Here is a 14,213-nt window from a genome sequence, read left to right as displayed (position 1 = left end):
AAAAATTGGCTATCAGTATCAGTTCCAAAAATCTCCATTGGTCCACCCATCAGCACAGGGGCGAAAGCTGTCATTCTCCTACAAAGCAAAGGAGAGAGCAGGCGGCTGTTGCAGCTCTGACTCTGGTCCTGAGCCTGGGTCGGGGCCAGAGTCAGACCCATAGCAGTCTCCTGCTCCACCCTCTCTGCTTCTCCTTTGCATCTTCTGCCCTTCCCACCCCTTACTTCTCTCCTCCTTTACTGTCAGGTAAAGCTCAGCTCTGGCTTGGGCTGGGGTCTCTTTTAGGCATGGAGCACAGGGAAATTCCTTTCCCTGGCCATCCAAATCAGCAGCATGGACACTGTTGCAAGGGCTGGCTGAGCTTCTACATTCTGTGCTCAAGGACAGCCCAAGAAGCATCTGACAATGAGCAGGGGCAGGGGAAGAAACGGAGACTGGGGAGTTTTATTTTGGGGGGGAGGGGGGCAGGATGGGGCAGAGACTGGGGGGCCTGGAAGTAGGGGATGCAGGTGGCAGGTAGGCTGTAAGGGGGAGAAGTGGGTGACACAGAGGGCAAGGGGGCCACCTGACACCCCCCCCCACCAGCCAACTCTCCAATACTTATATTCTATACCTGAAAAAAAAGTTACAACATATTTATAGTTTTTTTTCCACATTAGATGACCTCCGAATAATTAGATTCTATATATTTGAGTAAATATGGTATTATTGTATGCCAATATTCAGGCAGAAATACAAAAAATAGATGGCTTTTTTTTGTAATGTAATCATCAATTTGTGACGTTCCTACAAATATATGCCTATACATACATTATGATAAATGCTTGCAATAGAAAATATATTTGTCCTTATACAATGTGTATTATTCAATCTTATTCATTTTTTCATTCAAAAGACCAATAAGAGTTAAAAGGCACTGGCAATTTCTTATATTCCAATCTTTTCTCTTAATATAGACTGAAAAAAATGAGCACCATTTCTAATGATCTCAATGAAAAATTCTCACAGGGTTTTTTAAATGAATTTTGGGTATATCCTTTAGGCTGTAGTTTTCTTTGAAAAAGAGGTTCCATTACAAAGAATTTTCCACAAAACAAGACTGATATTCTCAGAGGGATTACATAAATTTTAGAAGAGCGAGTCACAAGCTTCCAGCAATTCTATTTAAGCATTTTAGATGGCAACCAAGATCCTCTACCCTGTCAAGATAAATGTTGCCTGATGATTACTAATCTTACTTTAATTAAAACCTTCCAGAATAAAATTGGATATGCTATTATTCATTTTTTTTTTTTTATTTACATCTTACTTCTCTTTCGGTTTAGTAGCAATGGGCCAGATTTATCACTAAAGTAACTCTCTAAAACCAATGATAACTGTATCAGGGATGAGTACATAATGTTGCATAGTATTTTCTGCATCTTTTAATTTCCAGCTGAAAGGCAGTTGTTTCACTTTTGTAATTGATTACAGACCTGATCCTGTAATGACTCACCCTCTGTACCTCAGGTCCCAAGGCGTCAGAACAATGACAGCAATAGTTCCATGCATCAGGGGTCATTATAAATTCATTAATAATTTTGGCTAAGATAATATAGTGATGGAAGCCAAAGCAGAAGGTTAGCTAGGTACCCCTATAGATCTCATAATTCTTAGCCCGTTGACAGTGCTGTCGATGATTATATACAACATCTTTCTTTTAATGAAATCTTTGCTTACACACAGAACAATGGTCAGAATTAATGTATAAATACTTTTGATTGAGTTCTTCAGAAAGCATCAGCAAAAGAGATGTACCATAGTAACAGTGTACCCAGTTCTGTTAAAGCCTGTTAAAAATTGACCATCATTTTAAGTGGGATTACCATAGGACCATACAAGAATAAGTAAGGCCCCTCATGAGGTCTTTCACACCAGCCCCTGCTCAAAGCAGGATCATTCTTATGAATTGTTATGAGATCTATAGGGGTACCTAGCTAACCTCCTACTTCGGCTTCCATAACTACATTACATTAGCCAAAAATATCAGTGAATTTATAATGATCCCGATGCATGGACGTATTACTCTCATATTGCTCTGACACCTGCACTAAACCATTGCAGTCACATGTTTGGCTAATCTGATCTTCAACGTTTAGAGGGATATGGATTCTACAACTTCTCTAGGTAGTCTGTTTTAATGTTTAATCACCCTCACACTCAAACTTAGCTTTCTTGAAGTACCCTGGGGTGTACCCCATCTGGCCCTGCTGACTTGGAAGTATCTAGCTTCAATAAGTAAGCTCTAGGATGTTCTTACACCACTCTAAGCCAGTGGTGCTCAATATATGGCCCGTGAAACCCTGTCACCTGGCCTGTGAGGCTTCCTGTGGGCCTAAGACTTTGGTAGCAAAGAATGAGTGGCAACTTAGTTGCTGTGGTTCTGTTCAATAACGTTGCCACTGCTCCCCTACCACCACATTTCTAGACTTGTGGGGAGTCCCATTTGCCAGATTGCACCAGAGCACAGAGTGAGTCCATAATCAGATTCAGTATGGGGGGCCAGGACAGTGCACTGGGTTGCACCCGCAGAACAATCCCATGCTGGATCAGGCCCATAGACTAACTCCACACCACTCATACACACCTCAGAGGTAGGTAGGTCGAGTACCATTAGCTAGCTAGCTAAAATGTTTCCTCCTCCATCTTTCCTGCAGCTGCACTCATCATCTGGTAACTGACTTTATTCATGGAGCCTGAAGCAAAATATTTTAGCTCTCTCTGCATCATCCATAACTAAAATGCTTTCTAGAGTTAGTAATGGACCTACACTGTCTTTGATCTTCCTTTTACCTCTGGCATGCTTGTAGAATCCTTTTTATTGCTTTTATTGCATGTATTTAATAGTTCAGCATTTATGTAGCATGTTTGTAATATGTCTTTTTTTTTTTTTTTTTTTTAAAGTGGTTTTTTAAAAGGACCTGTTATTATGGTTTTACATTTTTAAACTTCTCAGCTAATGTTATCGGATAATTAATTTTATAAATGCATTTGTGTTCATGTAATATGTCTTCTTTGATCACAAATTTAGATTGGCTTGCTGTGACACACTAATACATTGTGTCAATATTATTTTATGGCATAGTTTACTATCAAGTAATGTTTCTGCCTTAGAACAAGTCCGAAACAACATGTAGATATTTACAGTATTTACTCAAATAAAAGATGGTTTTCCCACCCAGTCAACATGGAAGGAAAAAAGTCTAGTTTTCTGTTTGAGTGCTAGTCCAGGGCACATGGCTGCAGCAGCCCTGGCTCCAGGCCCATGGCTGAAGCCCGAGCTGAGCCTCTGCCTACCCTGGGCTAGGGTGGCTCATGTGTTGGTGTGGGGGAGGCATGAGCTGTGGGAAGTGGGGGAGGTACATGGGAGAGACTTGTAGTGGGGGGAGCATGACAGGGGCACCTGCAGTGTGTGACTTGTGGAGAGTTTAGGGGAGGCCACTCAGCCTACCCCTGCCACCATCATCTCCCTCCCACCTACCCCCAACACTACTTACTTGAGCCTCTGCCCAAGCTCTGGGCCTGCCCTGGCTAGGCTTAGATCTGCCACCACTGCTTCCCCCTGGACAGTCTAGCAGAATATGACCCTCCAATAATAGGATTTCATACATGGAAAATCATAAGAAATTTGTAATTTTCCATGTATAGAATCACATTATGGAAGGGGGGGGGCATACCTTAAAATTTAAAGTCACATTGGATTCAGTTAAACACAATATTTACATGTGCTGTAGTTTCAGTTAGGAAGATTTTTTTCAGAGAAACAAAAATAGTATGATGGCTTAAAAATGCTTTAAGAACATTATCTTCACTGACTGGCTTCCTAGCATGCATATCGGCCTCTGGCTTCTTTAGTATTCATTCAATCCAAAAAGAGCACACACCAACTGCAGATGCTTCCTCAGCCAGACAAAGGGTTTTTAAACCCAAAAACTTGCTAAGAAAAATGTTGCCAACTATTTAGTTGGTCTAATAAAAGATATGTTTTACCCAGAGAGCCTTGTCTGCTTAAGAACATTAAAAAGTTAATATTAAAATATCTATAGAAGAATCTATTAATTGAAAATTATGTAACGGAAAGCAAGTGACATCAATTCCACAACACTATCTGATTGTAAAATCCTCGGTATCGTGGAGACACTGCAGCTTACTATATTCTCTTAGTTGTTCCCCCCTCCCCATGTATACCTGTGCAACATAGTAGAACTTAGAAACAGTTTCCACATGATGTAAAAATGGCATCTTAACTATGAAATGCTTTACAACAACATGTCATTACTTTACACCTTTTATTAGTTTAAAGCAACAGACCATAGGACAGAAAGAAATACAAATGTGTGATTGAAGAGTATGAGCCAAGCACTTGTTGAAAGGCACTTATGGTACCATTGATATTAAAATTATATTAGGTTCAAAGCTAGAAAAGCAGAAAGCAAAGCTAAGAATGGTCCCTCCTGGATAAAGTAAAGGCTAGCACCAATGAAGTATATCCAAGAATCAGCCTAGCACACCAAACTTTCTTCTCCTATCCAACCAATCCTTGATCAAACAACTCTACCCATTGCATTTCTATAATCTTTTTCCCTATCATCTCTTCCTGCTAAGTTGATTAGTCTTGACTAGTCTGTCTTACTGATATATTAACTTCCATTCATGTGACAATCTTTTGAGTGGATATCTTGTGGGTATTTTTATTATTTAATAATGCAAAAATTAATACTCAGAAATAATGCTTTAAATATGTTATTTCACAGTGATTTCTATAAGATGTTATCTACAGGAAGAAAAGACTTGAGTACATTAAAATTATTGCATATTGTCACGGAGTGGGGCCTGCGAGCGGCCGTGAGCCCGCTAGCGCCCCCTGCCCTGTCAATTAAGGTGGTCCAGCACCCTCTACTCGCCCGCCACGTCTTTGTTTTTAAGTTCAGTTATGGGAGACTGCCTACTTCCACCTTGACACCTCGTTGGTATTACCTCCGTTCCACGTGGGGTGCCCCCAACACCCCTGGCCTTATGGGCAATGCATGCCTCCTACCTCCCCTTCAGCACGCCCCAAGCCTTGCAGCTGTTCCTGGACGTTTATCCTGTCCTTGCCTTCCGACGCCCTCTCTGGCACCCCCAGGCCTGTCACCCACCTGGCGCCCCTGGGGCTTGTCACGCCCCGGCGCCCCTCTCAAATCTTCCTGGGCCTATCCCGCCAACTGGCAGCCCCTTACCAGTACCCCTGGGTTGGTCACATGCCTGTCGCCCCTTTACAGGGGCCCCTGGGCCAGTTAGACAACCTGCACCCCGCTACCGGTGCCTCTGGGCTTGCCGGGACCAGGCCTCACCCCACTGGGCCTGTCTCGCGGTTCTTCCACCGCTCCTCACCCTCTCTGGAGCCTCTCGCCCCCTCCAGGGCCTTTGCCACACTTCCCGTGCTTCTCGCCCCCTCTGGGGCCTGGGCCGTGCCCGTTGCCCCCCTCTGGGGCCTGTGCCGCGCTCCCCGTGCTTCTCACCCCCCTCTGGGGCCTTTTGCCATGCTCCCCGTGCTTCTCGTCCCCCTCTGGGGCCTTTTGCCATGCTCCCCGCAGCTAGGGCTACAACCCCCACACACCGAGCACCTCTCTGGCACTCATCTCGCTGTGCCACTACTCTCTGTGCCCCCACTGGGCACCGGGAACCCCCAAGCTACTGGGGAGCCCCCGTGAGGCTTCCTCACACCCCTACAGCCTCACCCGGTCCTCCAGTGTACCCATAAGTAAACCAAAGAGTCAGCCAGCCAGCTACAACCTAACATAAATGCCAGGGTTATAACCCTATACAAACCCTATACAATGCTGGCTCTCACCAATATCTTTTCTCAGGGCTTTCTCTCTCTCCCCTCGCATCATTGCAGCCGGTCAAACCGCCACCATTGACTCTGCTGCTCAGCTCTCCCGCAGAGCTCCTGCAGCTGCCAGAGAAGAACTGTTACTCTGGCTCCGGCCTGGGCAGTTTATAAATGCCCGGCCCTGCCCCCTTCTGGTCACCTGACCTGTCTGGTTGCTGCGGCAACCAGCACCTGAGTTGCCCCTAGTCACAGTACATCTCCTTGATCCTGTGACACATATCAAATGGGGCATCAATGTATTGATATCAAGTGAAACTTGCTGGGAAGATATGGGATCCACCTGACCAAGAGAGGGAAGAGCATCTTCGCAGACAGGCTTAATACCATAGTGAGCAGGGCTTTAAACTAGGTTCGCCAAGGGAAGGAAACCAAAGTCCTGAGGTAAGTGGGAAAGAGGGAGACCTGGAGGAAGAGCAAGCAAGAGGAAGCAACAGGGGAGATGCTCTCATACTTCCCGAGAAATCAGGGCAATTGACTACTTACCTCAAGTGCCTGTACACAAATGCACGGAGCCTGGGAAACAAGCAAGAAGAATTGAAAGTCTTTGCGCAGTCATGAAACTATGACATGATTGAAATAACAGAGACTTGATAGGATAGCTCACATAACTGAAGCACCATCATGGATGGGTACAAACTGTTCAGAAAGGACAGGCACCAGAGAAGAGGAGGAGTTGCACTTTACATAAAAGAGCAATATGTTTGCTTAGAGCTCCAGCTCTATGAAACTGGAGATAGGCCTGTTGAAAGTCTCTGGGTCAAGGTTAGATGGGAGGGCAACAAGAGTGATGTTGTGAGGGTCTGCTATAGAACACCAGACCAGGAGGAAGTGATTAGATGAGGCTTTCTTCAAGCAACTAGCTGAAGTTTTCTGATCACAGGCCCTGGTTCTCATGGGGGACTTCAATCACACTGACTTCTGCTGGCAAGGCAATACAGCAGAGTGCAGGCAATCCAGGATGTTTTTGGAGAGTGTAAGGGACAACTTCCTGGTGCAAGTGCTGGAGGAACCAACTAGGGGCCATGCTTTTCATGACCTGCTGCTCACAAACAGGGAAGAATTTGTGGGGAATGTAGTAGTGGATGGCAACCTGGGCACCAGCAGTGGTGTAGCAATAGGAGGTGGGGGGATGAGGGGGCATGCCACAGACAGGGGTGCAAATGTAAATATTGGCTCCCAGATGCTAGAGACTCATGCTATGCCACTGGGCATCAGTGACCACAAAATTATAGGATCCTGAGGAAAGGAAGGATGGAGAGCAGCACAGTAAGAATCCTGGACTTCAAAAAAAGCAGACTTCGAATCCCTCAGAAAACTGATGGACAGGATCTCCTGAGAGGCCAGTCTGAGGGTGAGGAGAGTCCAGGAGAGCTGGCTGTACTTTAAAGAAGCCTTACAAGAGAGCAGGAACAAATCATCCTCATGCGCAAGAAGACTAGCAAGTATGGCAGAAGACCAGCTTGGCTTAAGCAAGGAACTCTTCAATAAGCTAAGTCACAAAAAGGAAGCTTATAAGAAGTGGAAATGTGGACAAATAACCAGGGAAGAATACAAGAGCATTGCTTGGGCTTGCAGGAATGAAGTTAGGAAGGCCAAAGTGCAATTGGAATTGCAGCTAGCAAAGGTTGTGAAGGGTAACAATAAGGGCTTCTACAAGTATATCAACAGCAAGAGGAGGATCAGAGAAAGTGTGGGTCCTTTACTGAATGGGGGAGGCAACCTTGTGACAGGATGCAGAAAAGGTTGAAGTACTCAATGCCTATTTTGCCTCAGTCTTCACAGGCAAGTTCAGCTCCAAGACTACTGCACTGGGCAGAACAGTTTGGGGAGGAGGTAAGCATCCAATAGTGGCAAAATAACAGGTTAGGGACTACTTAGAAAAACTGGACATGTACAAATCCATGGAGTTAGATGAGATGCACCCTAGGGTCCTGAGGGAGTTTGCTGGTGAGATTGCAAAGCCACTGGCCATCTTCTTTGAAAAATTATGGTAATCGGGGAAGGGCCCAGATGATTGCAAAAGGGCAAACATAGTACCCATATTTAAGAAAGGGAAAAAGGAGGATCCAGGGAACTACAGACCAGTCAGCCTCACCTCAGTCCTGGCAAAGTCATGGAACAGCTCCTCAAGGAATTGAATTCTAAGTACTTGGAGGAGAAGAAGGTGATTAGAAACAGTCAGCATGGATTCACCAGGGCAAGCCTTGCTTGACCAACATGATGGCCTTCTATAATGAGATGACTGGCTCTGTGGATGTGGCGAGACCAGTGGACGTGGTGTACCTTGATTTTAGCAAAGTTTTGATACAGTCTCCCACAACGTTCTTGCAGGCAAGCTAAGGAAGTATGGGCTGGATGAATGGACTGTAAGGTGGACAGAAAACTGGCTGAAGCATTGAGCTCAGAGAAGTAATCAAAGGCTTGTTGGTTAGTTGGCAGCCAGTATCAAGTGGAGTGTCCCAGGGGTTGGTCCAGAGTCTGGTTTTGTTCAATGTCCTAATCAACAACCTGAAAGATGGCATAGAGTGCACCTTCAGTAATTTTGCAGATGTCACCAAGCTGGGAAAGTAGTACAAACACTGGAGGGTAGGGCTAGGATTCAGAAAGACCTAGACAAAATGGAAGATTGGGCCAAAAGGAATATCATGAGGTTCAACATGGAAAAGTGCACTTAGGATGGAACAATCCCATGAACCAATACAAGCTGAGGGCTGACTGGCTGGGCAGCAGCTCTGCAGAAAAGGACCTGGGGGTTACAGTGAACAATTAGGTGAATATGAACCAACAGTGTGCCTTTCTTACCAAGAAGGCTAATGTCATACTGAGCTGTAATGGTGTGTTGGTAGGTGTGTTGCCAGTAGGTCAAGAGAAGTGATTATTCTCCTCTATTCAGCACTGGTGAGGCCACATCTGGAGTAGTGTGTCCAGTTTTGGGTCCCTCACTACAGAAAAGATGGAGGGAAATTGAAGAGAGTACAAAAGAGGGCAACACAAATAGTGAGGGGGCTGGGGCACATGACATATGAGGAGAGGATGAGGGACTGGGCTTGTTTAGTCTGGAGAAGAGAAAACTGAGATGGGATTTCATATCAGCCTTCAAGTACCTGAAGTAGAGTTCAAAAGAGGATGGAGGTAGACAGTTCTCAGTGCTGGCAGATGACAGAACAAGAAGTAATGGTCTCAAATTGCAGCAAGGGAAGTTTAGGTTAGATATTAGGAAGAATTTTCTCACTAGAAGGATAGTAAAACACTGGACCAAGTTACCCAGAGAGGTGGTGGAATCTCCGTCTTCGGAGGTTTTCAAGAGCTGGCTAGACAAAGCTTTGGCTGGGATAATCTAGTTGGGGATGGTCCTGCTTTGAGCAGGGGATTGAACTAAATAATCTCCTGAGGTCTCATCCAACCCTAATTTTCTATGATTCATGATTCTAAATTTGTATCAATATTTCAATATAATGGTCATAATTACAGAAGTAAACTTTCACGTAAGTAAGCTAAAACAAAGCAATTTTCTCCTAGAGAACCCATCTCCCAAAGTTGTCAGTAGAGACACCATCTATAGCTTACTTGTTACTCCTACTTAAGCCGTTTTTCTCTCTCTCCTTGGAAAAAACTATGGGCATTCTTCAACTTATGACTCAGTTATGATGAACAGCACTTGCAGCCTTTATAAATTTACACCCTATTTCAAGGTTTTGATGCCGGTTTTGACTTTATGATGCTGGACGCTGCTGCCTCCAGCTGGTAAGTCCCCTGTGCTGAGTGGGGAGGGAAGGGGCATGGCAGGGGCAGATCAAGGTCCCTGCAGTGAGGGAGGAATTGCGGCTGGGGCAAAAGCTGCCTAGCCAAGGCAGGAAAGTGAGGGAAGAGGGTGGGGCAGCTCCTGCTGCTGTGCGCCACCAGTCTGGGAGCGGCTCATCCAATGGCTCTCACCATTGCTCCTGCCACCAGTCCAGGAGGGCATGGGGTTGGGGGCATGTGCTGCCGGATCTGTGTGGGAAGGGCGGGGTGGGGCTGCACTGGGCTGCACTCTGGGCAAGTGGTAGAAGTTGCTGGGAGTGGGAGTTATGCCCTCCTGCTGTTCAGCCACCCAGGGCAGGGCAGAGCCACTGCACTGTCTCTGGAAAAGCGGCACACAGAATCAGGAGATACCCAATCCTCACTGCACTCCTGGATGAACAGAAGCTTCATCCCGCCCCCCCACCATGTTCAGCAGGGCGAGGGGGGCGTGTGCTCCTGGATTGGGACAGGGCAGGCAACTGAGAGGGGGCTATGTGGGGCCTGCAGCCACCCTAAAATTCACCACAGGCCCCTCATAGCCTCCACCTCCCACCCAGAGCACAGCCCAGACCCCAACCCACTGGGAAGCACATACCCTCCTGGACTAGCAGCGAGAGCCACCAAATGAGCCACTACTGGACTGGTGGCATGCAGAGTGCCCCCTCACCCCAGCTGGGAGGCTTTTGCCTCAGCCCGTATCCCAGCCTCAGCCCTAATCCCTCCGCTGCTGCAGGGATGTTGATCTGCCCCCCACACCCTTTCCCTCCCTGCTACCACAACAAACTTACAAGCTGGAGACAGCTGTGTCAAGCATTGTAAAGGAACCAATCTCCCTTTTATAACATTGTTCCTATGGGCAAATTGGTTCCGAGTTATGACATTTTGACTTAAGATGTGGTTTTCAGGAACCAATTATGTTGTAAGTCTGAAGACTGCCTGTAAACATTTTGTCCAATCAGAATGAAAAATACAGCCAGAGAAATTCAGCTCAGATACAAATCCATTGATTTTAATATTTCTGGGCAGGTCTACACATGCACTTTACTGCACAGTAGACTAAACTAATTTCCTGTGCAGTAAAATATCACCATCTATATGTACACAGCAATTACACCAGTGCAGACTAATTTACTGCACCACTGGATAGTTCCATCAGACACAAGTACTATCCAATGGTGGAGTAAATTACTGTGCTTAAACACACATGTAGACAGTGGCTAGCTACAGACAGTCAAAAAGCCCAACGCTGAATCGATTCAGTCTTTGCTGGTTAGTCTAAGCTGCACAGCTTGAACCATTTAATAAATGGACAGACATTCACGTTTGATACAGGAAATGCAGCCACATGCCTGCCATGGCTCAAACCAAAAGCTGGGGGGTGCTAGAGCATGCCTGCCAGCCACTGCCAGAGGCAAAGGAGAGGGGAGAGAGACTTTTTCCCCCTTCTTGCTGGAGCAGAGGGGGCAAGGCCAGGCACCAGCCCTAGGCTATCACGCTGGTGTGGGGGTTTAAATTCCCTCCCTGGTCCACATAGGACTACAGCCTAGGTCTGTGGTGGCAGAGGAGGGGAGGGAAGTATGTGCCAGGCTTCTGCTCCCTCCCCCTCCTCCCTACCCCACTTGAGGGAGGAGGGGCAGCTGCTGCCAGACTGAGGGGAGCGGGGAAGGTAGTGGCATTGAATTCATAAAAGCTTGAAGAATAGTCCTTTCAATGAAGCAAGTATGCATTGAAAACAGCACTTGGCAACCTCAAGCACAAGACAGAACAATCAAAAACCATCTCCTAAGCTAAGATACAGCCCATTAAACACAGTGAGAGCACACACAGCTTAGTCTAACTTAATTGGAATGTAATAAACCAAAAAGACAAGTCCTTGCTTAGGTATTCTGGTCTCCCACCTTTTACAGCTTCTGCTTTATAATGTAAATATAGTTCTCTGCTTTCTTTTGTCACACTAGCTCAAGCTGTCTGTTCCCTCTCCTGTTCCCTTAGCTCCCTCTTGAGCACATACATGTGATGATTGTGCCAGGTCTTTGCCAACACTTCCCACCTCTCAGTCTGGTCCTGCAGGGCTTGACTCTATGCTCACAGGTGGCAGAGGACCAGTCTTTCCAACCCCAACTCCCCAGTCTCTTCCCCCTCTCCCCTCAACTCCTCCAGGCAGTGCCTCCTCCCTCTTCTCCTGCCCTTATCAACCACTTACTTTAGTCTCTGCCAGAGGTGGAAGGGGATGGAATCTTTTACTTAAGAATGGTCCTATCTTGTCCCTTCATCTAATAAGTCTCTGGATGGGAAAACACATTCTGCTAGGTAGGTTGGTCAATAATTGAGAAACAATCAAAGCTGTTAGCCCTGCAATCTTGATGGCTCTTGGATTAACATTTTAACAAGGTGTTAGTTATTTTTGCTGTGCAGGCAGTGGTTTGACATGCAGTTGTTAAAGAACCGGTAGGGTCAGGCAGTGGGGAAATAAACCTGATCCCTGCCTCCTTTGCTATGCTGGCCAGTGTTTCTGCATGCCCCCGCCCCTGCCACTGGACTAGCAAGGCTCTCCCCTGGACAGGAGCTGTTGTGCCCTGGCCAGGCAAACACCAGCTGGGGTCCCAGGGGAGAGGGAAGAAATAAGACCCCTCCCTGCCCCCTTTGCCCCAGGGGGCCGTGCTGAGCCGGCATCTAGCCATGCCTCTGGCCCTGCTATGGCTAGAGAGCAGAGGGGTGAGGCCAGCCCTGCTCTCTGGAGCAAACAGCACCATTCGGTCTATGGCTGCAAAGCATCCTGGGATGCTGGGGAACTGATTTAACTTGAACCAGGAAGTGGTCTGAGATAGAAATTGCATAAACTGGTTTTATCCAAATCAGTTAAGTCTGATACTGAATTCAATGAAATTTATCTCAAACCGGTTTCAGCCATTTTGAAACTGGTTTATGCGCACTGAATTTATGTTCTGTTACAGGTTTAAACCAGTTTCTGATCATTTAAACCAGCTTATGTGTCCCTTGCCAGTGACATCTTGATTAGTGTGCTCCAGCCCAAATTGCACTGGAGTTTATTCAGTTGCGTTAATTGCACATGTAAATGCTACCTCTGGCTGCTAAACCAAGCCTGATTTTGGTGCATATTTTTGTTTGAATTGGTTTATTGTAAGTTGCATAAAATATAGCATTTAAGAAACATAGGGCTGAAAAAAATACTCTATTTTTTGAGTCTCACTTTAAACACAGTTTCTCAGTTGTTGGATGGAAAGATGGTTGAACACTTGGAGAAACCAGTCTGATATCAGAAAATATTCCTACAAGTGAATTTTTAAAGGCTACCAGAGAACTATTGAAAAAAAATTAAAATTGAAATAGAAGTATAACAGAAACAACCCCAGGTTTTATATCACCATGATCAAATCTAAGTAAATATCAACCCTGCTAGCTCACCATCTTCTGCATAGATACTGGAGTGTTCACTGCTGTAGGCATCTACTTTTTCTTTCTTCATGGTACAGTTGGTCCTGGCAAAGCAAGTCTCCGTTCATGCTTTTCAGGACAACTCCACACATGAAAGTATGGCTAGATTGTAAGGGGAGCTTCCAACCTATGAAATTTTTAAAAAAAGAAGAAGAAATAATGGACTTAAACACTAGCTCTGTTAAAGCAGTTATTTGACAAGCTTGAAATAAGATTCAGAGGAATGGAAGAAAGGACACAGTCACTAGAAGAATATAATTTGGTGTTTAAAAAGGAACTTAGAGGCAGATCATAGCTATAATTCAGGATAATGTTTCATTTCATATAAAAACGAGTCATTAGAAAATGCTTTGAAGCATAAAAATGTCTGTCTATTGGGCCTCCCAGCTGGTATGAAAAGGGAAGATCTCAAACAATTTAATAGAAAGTTATGTAAAGGTCCAGACTCAGAGATAAAAATAGAATATGCATTATACTAAAAATTATCATCACTGGTGGTACCCTTGAGTTCTATCCTTCAAGGACTTACTCACATGAGTAGTCCTAATGGCTACTAATCCCATTTTCTTTTCAATTAAACTATTATTACTCACACAAGTAAGTGCTTCCAAGATATGCTCCCTTGCTAGTAGTCTCAGAAAGGCCGATAAATGAATAAGCAGGGTAAATTAACCTTTTAGACTTACAGAAGGTCCACATATAAATGAAATGTGCACAACAGCTACCGTAAACAATACTGCATTATTCTCTGTAAATAGAATTTGTATCAATCAAAGTTTTACAGTAATAATAAATTTGCTTGAAAATTAACTTAAGAAAAAATAAATAAATAAATAAAAGTAACAGGATCAGGTCCCAGGGCAGCTGTGATGCCCTATAGGGCCACCCTAATCCTGCCTGCACTCCCAGTCTTCTATATGACTGCCCCCCTTCCCATCTTGTTTGCCACGCTTTGACGTTCCTTTGTTATTGATTGGGAGGCTGTCCCTGAATTCTGGAGTGCCTTCACTGTCCTCTCTCAATCTAACTGACCCCTCTAGGTGTCTGGTCCTTGGCTTTCTGA

The sequence above is a fragment of the Crocodylus siamensis genome, chromosome 5 (genome assembly GCF_052110815.1).
Source record: "Crocodylus siamensis isolate JL-2025a chromosome 5, ASM5211081v1, whole genome shotgun sequence".
Taxonomy (NCBI): domain Eukaryota; kingdom Metazoa; phylum Chordata; order Crocodylia; family Crocodylidae; genus Crocodylus; species Crocodylus siamensis.
This window is presented reverse-complemented; position numbering follows the sequence as displayed.